The 10,768-nt window shown below is 34.6% G+C and overlaps 2 long non-coding RNA genes across 4 annotated transcripts; one reads left to right on the top strand and one right to left on the bottom strand.

Annotated features, from left to right (window-relative positions):
* Positions 1-2: 2 nt before the first annotated feature.
* Positions 3-2,019, top strand: LOC110798560 (uncharacterized). The gene is made up of 3 exons (XR_008930743.1): positions 3-128; positions 262-377; positions 1,214-2,019. It is a non-coding gene; the product is annotated as an uncharacterized lncRNA (long non-coding RNA).
* Positions 2,020-3,428: 1,409 nt separating this feature from the next.
* LOC110798562 (uncharacterized) lies at positions 3,429-6,864 on the bottom strand. Of its 3 annotated transcripts, XR_008930742.1 has the most exons (7): positions 6,627-6,864; positions 5,665-5,859; positions 5,193-5,233; positions 4,709-4,913; positions 4,287-4,614; positions 3,787-3,891; positions 3,429-3,694 (listed from the first exon to the last, which is right to left on the bottom strand). It is a non-coding gene; the product is annotated as an uncharacterized lncRNA (long non-coding RNA). The 3 variants fall into 3 exon arrangements; XR_002536107.2 differs by lacking the exon at positions 3,787-3,891 and having other exon boundaries at positions 6,627-6,861; XR_002536108.2 differs by lacking the exon at positions 3,787-3,891 and having other exon boundaries at positions 5,665-5,805; positions 6,627-6,860.
* Between the last annotated feature and the right edge of the window lie 3,904 nt (positions 6,865-10,768).

The following is a 10,768-nucleotide window of genomic DNA, read 5'->3' as shown; positions in this document are numbered from 1 at the left end:
TACAATTATGCCATTCTAAGTTTTTACTTGTGTTGCTATTGTTTCGGATGTCCTGCATTGTGGCACATTGAGTTGATCTTTTAACTGTCGTTCTGGTGTTCCTGGTCTGCTCAGTTTTGTTTGATGCTGTAATTCTGTTTCCTACTTTGTTCAGTAATGTTTATAACCTGAACTGTTGACTTGTGTGATACGTTCCAAAGTTGACCATGCTGGCTTATTTTCTCTGTAATATTATATCTCTTCTCATTTTCTCTATCTTAGGGTTTTGAAGCAGCATTTATGGAGGATTCCTCTGTCTTTCAAGCGCTTAATTAGTATGGTGACTGACTACTCTTGACCTGTCACTTTCTTTCTCTTCGATCCCCTTCAAATATCAGGTAATTTTCTGTTCTAATTATTCTTAATTCCTACTTCTATTTTCCGCATTTTGATTAAAATTTTGGTTTTTTAATTGATCGGTTTGATTTATGAATTTGGTTGTTGCTTGTTTATCAATCGGATTAAATTGTTGGTTACTTCAATCGATCATTTTGTTTTGTTTAATGTTGCGATCTGTTGAGATAATGCCTTTACATCAAACTTTACATGTATCTAAGAGTCATTTATATCTTAGCGTGTTCTATTTTCTTTGTTCGTCGTCTTAATTTACTTAAAGCGGGCTATTAAAATTTTGCCAATACCCCAAAATGTTAATTTAGCTAATAGCAAGTTTTCAGGGCAGATCCCTGATAGTTCGAGCTCATGTGTTGAATATCTGTGCTTAACTGGTCTGTTAATCAGCTTTTTGGGTCTTTGCCTGCTGTGATTTGGGGTTTGCAAGGGTTAAGTTCACTTGATCTGTCTTATAAATGCTGGATTTTAGTGGGAATTTGTTTTCTAGGAATCTGCTTAGGGTTGGATCTGAAGAATCGTTAGGGTGTATTTGCCTAGTTATTTCTCCTGTGATCCTGCTTAGGTGTGAGGTGCAAATCTAGGGAAGATTTTATGCTTATCTTGCTTGCTTTGATGGTTTATCAAGGTAATCCTGAACAAGGTTTCGTTTCTAGTTTATTTGTATTAACAAGGAAGACATGGAGTAGCAACTGTTAAATTCGACTCCAACTTCCCTAATATCTCTTTCTCCGTGGAAAGGATTTGTTCTTGGGTATATGCATTGTCAGAAATAGACATGAAATCATTCACCTCAGGTGCCCAAATCTCTTCATATTTGCAGGCTAACAGCATCGAACTGATGCCTACCTACTGAAGTTCCATCCTCGAAACAACCTTTGTCGAAAGATACTTATCTACTAAGTCGATAGTCAGGTAAAGAGTCTCAGGCAGAAGTTCAAACTTGTTATGAACTTCAACCAGCCAATCAATCAGAATCAACCTCATCTTTTCATTAATGTGGTGCTGCAATGACATATAATCAATTACACAGTACTCGTTTTATGTGATCCTGTAAAACTTGTAGATTTCCTCCACATATTCAACTACTGCTAACTCATTATCAACATCTGCAACATCAATGTTCATCACCAGCTCTCAAGGCCTAGTTGTAAGTCCACAAGCTGCCTTTCTTCGGGCAGTTAGGAATGAAGTAAGACTGTATTTCTTCTTCCTTGAACTTAGTTTTCTTCGGAGGTATAAGCCTTGTAATTGATCCTGCACAGTTTATTTCTCACCTATTTTGCATTCAAATTTTAGAGGCTTTTTTGTTAGTTTATGTTGTTTCTAGGCATGCTTGGATTTGGATGTTGAGATTAAAATTGGGAATACTTGAGCTACTGTTAGTGTCTTTTGATTTCCCTAGTTGCAAGGTGTTTGAATCTATTTTGATCTGATGTTCTTTATCTAGCTTGTTTTTCCCCAGGATTGGACAGATAGAATCACATCCTTTTGCACTACTGATTTTTCAGAAATTAGAACATTGGCTTAGAAGCTCTTTTGCTGGTGAGATCGGTAATCTCAGATCTTGCTTTATCTAACATTGGCTTACAGATCTTGCTTTTTTGCTGGGGAGATCAGTAATCTCAGATGGAATCACATCCTTTTGCACTCCTGATTTGTAACTTATTGTGGAGGAAGTTGTATTAATATCTATTTTTAGAGTTGTTCATAATGTATATTGTACTTGTATTAATTTGGTTTCTATGCCCTATTCAAGTGTACTAGAATAAAAATACTTTGCTCTTTAACTTATTGTACTCCTTTAATATTCTTTCTTTATTGTTCAAGCTCTTGTTTTCTATTTAGATAATTTACTATAAAAACGAATGTATAGTCACTATAAATAACTAAGGAACATAGCAAAAGGCTAGATTTGAAACAAAAAATGACATTCACGATGCTTTTCTGTATAGTAGGGAATATTATTTATATATGGTCACTGGTTGTAAATGGTTTAAGTATAATGGGTTAAGGGTCAATTTATATTTTTACTTACCCTCGTATAAGTTGATCACGTATAGCGAGTTCTATTACTTGTTGCAAGGCTAGATTGTGAGGGAAAGAAACAATATCATGGTTTGATTTATATACAAATTAGCAACGTTGTATACGAGAACCTTTAAGAGCAATCTAAATTTCATTAATGTTTAGAAAGACTTTTAGAGGCTATCCAAACATCACTAATGAAAAAAAAAACATTCCGGAAAAATCTAAATTTCAGTGACGTTAAAAAAAAGTTTTAGAGGTAACCGTTATTTCATTAATGCTAAAAATTACTTTTTTGGGGCGACTCAAATTTCACTGTTGCTAAAAAAACCGTTTTAAAGGCTACCATTATTTCATTAATGTTAAAAAGTACTTTTTAGGGGTAATTTAAATTTCACTGTTGCTAAAAAAGTTTTAGGGGCAACCAGTATTTCATTAATGCTAAAATGTAACTTTTAGGAGCAACCTAAATTTTATTGATGCTGAAAAAACGTTTTAGAGGCAACCATTATTTCATCAATGTAAAAAAGTACTTTTTAAGGGCAACTTAAATTCTATTGATTCTAAAAAAAAAAGTTTTTAAGGCAACCATTATTTCATTAATGCAAAAAAGTACTTTTTAGGGGTAACTTAAATTTCACTGATGCTAAAAAAAAGTTTTAGAGGCAACCATTATCTCATTAATGCTAAAAGTACCTTTTAGGGGGCAACTTAAATTTCACTGATGCTAAAATAAAGGTTTAGAGGCAACCATTATTTCATTAATGCTAAAAAGTACTTTTTAGAGGCAACTTAAATTCTATTGATGCTAAAATAAGGTTTTAGAGGCAACCGTTATTTTGCTAATGCTAAAAAGTACTTTTAGGGGCAACCTTTATTTCACCGACGCTAAAAATAGTTTTTAGAGGCTACCATAACTAACTAATGCTAAAAAGTACTTTTAGAGGCCATAAAAAGTCATTGCCTCAAGGTGTTGCCTCTATATGTAAATTTTCTTGTAGTGTTCAGGCTTTAAGAAAAACAGCAGCAATGCACTGGAATAAACTGTAACAAGAATCAGAACAACAACAGAGCATCGAGAGCAGCAAAACACACAAACACAACAGCCTAGTTATGCAACTAAGGCTAAGATTAGAGACAACAAGCCACCCAACCACCATTTTGTTTATAAGCCAACCAACCACCATTTTGTTTATAAAATATCCCGTTAGGTCTTCGAGAGTGCTGGTGTCAAATAAAGTTCTTGGCCATGCTCATCCACATACTCATAGCATGCCTGAAATTTTGCATTCAGACAAATCAGGACGGTCTGAAATGCTTTAAAATCAGTAGTTCAGTACAAACTATGCAAGTTCTACACAAACTAACATGATCTGATGCATAACAAACTTGTCAATATTCCATACTTAATTGGAAACTCTCAACTGGTGAAAGTTGTAGGGTTGGAGAACTATAAGTCCTGCTGTCCTGTTACTGGAAACTTAAAACAGTCAGGAATAATACAATAATATGCAGATCAATGACTGTCATTATGCCTGCTCTATAGGTTCACTTCGCTTTAATTCTTACTGGTAAAGGTTCATGGAAATTTGAATGCAGATTAATAACTTAGCAGGGTTTGAGAACTATGATTCTTATCTCTGTAAACTGAAAAAGTTTGGCAAACTACAATTTATTGTAGGAATCGATATGAACTGGTCACAATAACTCAATCATATTACAAGTTAACATGCAGTATAACAATTTACATTAGATTATTGATCTTGACCCTTTCTCATAACTATGGACTATTTCGGCAGCATCACCACATAAAATTATGGCATTTACCCCCCCTTTCCCACAAGTATATATACAAAATTAAAACTTACTTCTTTATGTCAACCTAATCTTGTCCATGACTAACCGAAGTTTCTGTTCTAACTCTTGTTGTTTCTTCTTAGCCTCCAGTTCATTGACCTCCTGCTCATCTTCATGTAGATCACTCCCGCTTTCTCCAGCTTCTGCCTCAAGTTCCTAGGAAAAGTAAAACATCGGTATTCAAACTAGAAAAATACAGTACATAAATAACTAAACAAATAAGAGGAGTTTGAAAAATGGCCAGCCTTCAATCTTTCTCTCCAATGCCTATAAAGGGTAGAGCATTGAGTGTGTATTACTTCCGAAATTGTGTGGACCTTCACCAAAGTCATACTTTGCCTACAACAAAGTATCGCCAATCAACTTCGCCTTAAAAAACATGTACTAGTCTGAACCAAAACTAATCAGAACCAAAATAATGAGGTTTCCACACCTTAATCCTACTATACAGCTGATTTAATGCCTCTTGAGGGATATCATCTCATCTTTCAACATTAAGAGGGCATATGTCCTTCACTCAATCAACACATTCACCCACAAATTGGTTTGCATGCACACCCACAACAGCTCCCAATGATGATGGAATATGAACCTTAACCTTTCCTGGTTGCACGCCTCTCTTGGACCACGAAAAGGACCTGAACAAAAAAGAACAGAAATAAAATAAGTCAAATTGCATATAATTAACTTTCAGAAGTCTAGGGCGCTATAATACCACTAAATCTAACTTGTCTTTTTTTCATAGGTTATTGAGTGGTAGATTCTAGTTGCGATAATGACGTTTGAGTATCTGGCTTGATTGTTCTTTCTCCCGCAATATCAGAAATAAAATTAGAAATCAGTTTTCTAAATGCCTACATTCTTAGAACAAAACTCGAATCCTGATGCTAAGAAAGGGATGTAATACAGGTAGCTACCTTCAGGCAAATTCCTTGAGTTAGAAGCCATAGATCAACTCCTGAAAACAAAGGAAGAAGACAAATAAATTAGGAATTTATGTATGGATACACCCCCTGCCCGACGCAAACAACAATTCTAAGATAATTAGTGCATAATCATAAATAATGGCAACCTCCATTTTTCATTCTCGATCATACATCAGTATCCCTAGCTACACTGTGCAATTCGCTCTACCGACTAACTCCATTAAATGCAACATATATCATTCCTGTGAGGGTGCGATTACACATTGTACAAAACTATGCTGGCAACACAAAAATCACAAACATCGATGTAGCTTCGTTCTCTAATTTCATCCTCAAAAATAAAAAGTTCAAATTATGTACAACATTACTCAAGCAAACACATAATATTTTCATCATAACAAATACTCAACTTAAGCAAAATTAACATTGAGGAAGAAAACATAATGGCTAATTTTAATGTTACCATATATGCGCTCAATAAAAGGTTAAATTAAGGACTTCGCGCACAAGGTTCCTGTTGCAGTCATTACTTAATGCTTTCATATACCAAGCGTCTAACATGATCTCACGAGTTGAAGAGTTCCTTGGAAGCTTGAACAAGAGGCTGCAGAATTTACATTCATTCCATAGTTTATTGTCGATTAACTCAACAGCATGCCTAAATGACAATTTTATCAAAAATCACATAAACATAACCTTCAATAGATGTTTCAATCATAGAAATGACATTAAGATCGGAGAGAAAAACAAAAGTATAAGAAATCTACCAACAAAATTGAAATTATGCCAGCAAAAAAACACAAAAGGTGAAAAAGAGATAAATGAAACAAATTAGGTGATTTGTTCTTTAACCTTACAAATAAGTATACCTTATAAAATCAAAATGATAACTTTTGGATTCTAGAAACAAAAAAAGACTTGGTAGGAAAAGAATACTCATAAAATGAAATTAGGAACAACGCTTTCCCCTTGCTTTTCCTTGTAAATTGATATAGTAAAAATCCGACCCTTCACACAATCCTAACCCCATCACTTTCACTGCCCCGGACTTCAAACTCAGAAATCAACCTAAGAAAACATCTAAAATGATTAATTAAATAAACTTAGTTGAGAATATAGGAGGATCAATACAAATTTAGATGTCTAGAAGTAAGAATAAAAACATTAAATAAACAACAAGAAACTGTATCAAGTGTTAAAATCATGTTCTTACGCAAATTTCTGATTATGTTACTCTAACCCGAAAATCGAATGCGGACGGGGTAGAGGAAGGCCTAACAACAGGAACTTCAATGAAGACTTCACTGTAATTAGTGAATCTTTGGAAAAAAAAACAATATTTTTTTAAAACCCTAATTTATTAAGAACCAACAAACGCCTACAAATTTGGAGGAAAAAGGGAGTATTATACTCCGTAACAATTACCTGGATCGTTTGTATATTAATCGAATTGGGGAGCATCTGAGTTGCGGTATTGAGATGAAAGGGTTGAGCCATGACAATGGAGGAACGAAAGAGAAAATAGAGGTTAAAAAATTATGAAGAGAGCAAGACTGCGAGAGTATGAATACAGGAAAATACAGAGGGTGGAGGAGTAACTCCAATTAGAAATTTGTGGGTCTGGGAGAGACGAGTGGGCTTGAGTTTTTTTTAGAATTAGATTATGCTTGTTACGAGAATAAAAAGTAAGTTAATGTTTACTTTGCCAAAAAAACTTAGATAAAGTGAATATTGATTAAAATATTCAATATTGTTGAGGAAATATTTTATAATGTTCTTATGATCCCGTTTTATAATGTTCTTTTTAACGTATTGTTATCATTTGCGTAAATATTAAGATCAAGAAGGAAGAGTGTGTAAAAAGTTGATTGTGTATAATAAAATATGGATAAAGTAATAGAGATTGTGTAAAAAGGTGAGTGGAAGTAAGAAAAACAAATAAAAGTAAAAGAAAGTGAGTGAAAAGTATAATGTTGCGGGGTAAGAATTAAGCTTAAGATACTATACTAATATATTAAAAGGCGTTTTGAAAAACGTATACGTGTCACGTAGACCTCTATGTTAAAAGTTACACTTCTTACCATCTTAACCAACTACAACTTATGTAATATCTTTCTATATAAGCAAGTATATTCTTTTTACAATAAACAATACATTGAATAAAAGTGAATGCAAAAAAGGGAATGATTATTTAATTTATAAATGTACAGTTATTACTTTGAAAAAAAGGATACGGCTTTGTTTAAATTTTTGGATGTGGGGTTTTAGATCTGGGAGGTTGTTGATCGGCCACTAATCTTATGTTACCACCGTAATTTGATGATGACACCATCTCTACATGCACATAATTTTAAAAAAGACCCGAATAAAAGTCAAAACCCGGGGCAACGCCCGGGCTACACACTAGTTTTATTTCCAAAAGTCGCATAAAGCACACGATAAAGTTCATTATGAAAAAAAACGTAAAGTGTAAAGATCATTTTGAAACGGGGGTAGAATGTGTTTAAAGGGTACAAGAACAACCAGAATTTTTTTTTCGTAAGTTGAAACTAAGTTTTAGCGTTAATTGTTGATATTGTTGGGAATATGTATTAGTGTAAAACACCAATTGAACATTACATTATTTATGTACTCCAAACATGTAATGCAAACAGTTACCTTATCAATTTCAGCACCTTATCAATTTCAGGTGGTACCTTATTAGTTTCAACTATCTTATCAGTTTCGGCACAGTTTCAGCTAATGATGCCAAACATAGCCTAAAACCCAAGCACTTGTGTAAAATTAAGATAAGTTTAGTTAAGTATTATTCTCCATGCGTTTTTAAATTATATGAAATCGCACATTGCGTGCATATAAAGCTTTACTATATAAGAAAATGAGACAAGAATGGACAAACTAAAATAGAATATAGGCAAACAAATAAGGACAAAGGGTGTATTGTATAGCAATTTTCAATAATTTAATATCGCTAGTCGAAAAACCGGCTATTAAAAGAGCGTTGTTAAAGGTTACTCTAACTATATAATTTACTCTATTGCAGTCAGGTATGCTCATGTCAAATTAGTTTAATTCAGATCAAGCAAGTTTAATAAGTTCCAATAAATTTAAATTAGTTAAATTTTCATACGGCAAAGAGAATGCACACATATTATCACATGTATATAAGTAAATTTGACTTATTCGATTAACTAATGCTCTGTTTAGTTGAAAGTGAATTTGACTGAAATTAACTTATCAAAACCTAACTATTGTTGTTGAAAAGAACAATTTGTGTGTGTAAATTATCTGAAAACCCTTATTTTTGCTTAACTTGACTTATTTGAACTTACATTAACTTATTTTATTGATGATGAATTAAATTACAGTAATTTTAATGAAAATAATAAAGTAGTCTTCGTTTTGATAAATTAGATCCATTTTTAACGAATTCATACAAAGTCAAAACGAATTATGCCATTTTAGTATAAACAACGGTTTTTTCATGAAATGCCCCTGAGGTTTTCAATAATGCACCAAATACCCTCGCGTCTTTCGAATCACATAATATACCCCTATTTTTTCGTATTGTTCATGAAATGCACTTGCAGTTAACGGACGTTAGTCCTCCGTTAGCTATAGTTTACCATTTTGCCCTTAATGCATGTTCTTTGGCATAAATTCCAAAAAATTAAAAAAATCTCAACTTCTTCTCTTTCTCTCTCCTCTCCCCTGTTCTTCATCCTGCTCTCTAGTCGCCGGTAGCGGCCGATCTCCCCTCTTTGTTCCCCGGCGGAGGCCGATCTCCGATATATGGTCGCCGGCGAGCCTAACTGTTTGACTGAGATTCTTGGTTCGTTGTTTTGACCGTTCTTGCAATTTCTTCTGCTAGGTTTGATTTCTTCAAATTAATTCTTAGTTCTTTTGATTTCTAGGCGTTTCTGCTGGGTTTGATTTCGTTGACTGAGATGAATGTTGGTGAATTTCTGGGCGTTTTTGGTTTGGTTTGATTCGCTGCCCAGAGAGTTTTAGATTTGATTTTGAGGGTGCCTGGAAACGATCAATCCCGACTCTAGTAATTTCATAATCCTGATTTGTCTTTATCAATTCAGTAAAGTACCATTAATTCCTAAGATTTGTTTATGTTTGAACTTCAGATTAATTCTTATTCTTTATCTGCTTCTTAATTAATGAAGAAATCATTAGTTATCAAACTGATTCCAGTTACTTGTGCTTATTTCCCAATTTGCTGTGCTATAAATTGGTTGTTTTAGTGTCTATATATGGTTTTTTTAGTGTGTGTGTTTGAAGGAAATAATGCCCTTGGTCCAAGTATGCATTCTATGTTAAGTCTAATAAATGCGGTTCAGTATTAATTGACAAGTTAATAATTCAGTGAGATCAAGTGAGCTGAATGCCTAGCTAGAGGCCGCTTCAGTTCAAGTGGAATTAATGATATTAATCCACAGCTTACTCTTGACTGAACCCGTAGGGTCACACAAATAGTACGTAAACGGATCAAGTATTTAATGGCATTAAATACTCCATCTATGAATATTCGGAACCGACGGATCTTGGTTTCAGTGGGAGCTAAGATCGTCACAGGCAAGAAATGAATACTCCGGAAACGATGATATTGCCGGAAACGGAAATATGGATCGTATCGGAAATATGAATATTATCCAAGTCGTAGATGTTGCCGGAAACGGAAACATGGTACGTATCGGAAAATATTATTGGAAATGGAAATATTACCAGAATCGGAAATATTGCCGGAAACGGAAATATTGTCAGAATCGGAAATATTACCGGAATCGGAAAATAATTCCGGAAACGGAAATATTAAATATTTGTTCGAAACGGAAATTAATTCCGGAATCGGAAATATTAAATATTGTTCGTATCGGGAATAAATTCCGGAACTGGAAATTTAATCGGAAGCGTATCGTACGAATTAGCATCGGACGAGGCCTGCCGGACGAAGGCCCAGCACGAAGCCGGGCCATCGCCCAGCCAAGGCAGCGCCCAGGCCTACCGCAAGGCAGGCCCAGCGCGCGCCAAGGCCACGGATGCGTGGGCCGCGCTGCGTGGGCTGCTGCTCGTACGCGCATGGGCAGCCCTTGTGGCTGCCGTGTGTGTGTGAGTTTGTGCTCATGCGTGATTCCTAAATCTACAAGAGTTAGTGTATGATTAAATTCCTATTCCTAATTGGATAAATTAATTAAATAGAATTCATGTAGGATTCTAATTTCAATTAATTCGTATCCTACTAGGATTACGATTCCTTTTCCATAACTCTATAAATAAAGGCCTAGGGGTCATTATTTATACACAAGTTTTAAGTATTCAAAACTAAGATTTTTAAGCAGAAAAATCAGCCAATATTCTTGCCTACCTAACCGAAAATATTAGAACCTTAAGGGCGATTCTAGTTGGTCAATCTTAAGGCGGATCCGGACGTGCTGTGGACTATCTACGGAGGGACGACACTTGGAGTCCTAAAGACTTGTTCTTGTTCGGTTCGGGCGCAGCTAGGGAAGGCACGCAACAAAGAGTATGCATCTAAACTATGCTAAATGATTATGTGT

Source organism: Spinacia oleracea, chromosome 3 (assembly GCF_020520425.1).
Source record: "Spinacia oleracea cultivar Varoflay chromosome 3, BTI_SOV_V1, whole genome shotgun sequence".
In the NCBI taxonomy this organism is placed as follows: Eukaryota; Viridiplantae; Streptophyta; class Magnoliopsida; order Caryophyllales; family Amaranthaceae; genus Spinacia; species Spinacia oleracea.
This window is presented reverse-complemented; position numbering and strand designations above follow the sequence as displayed.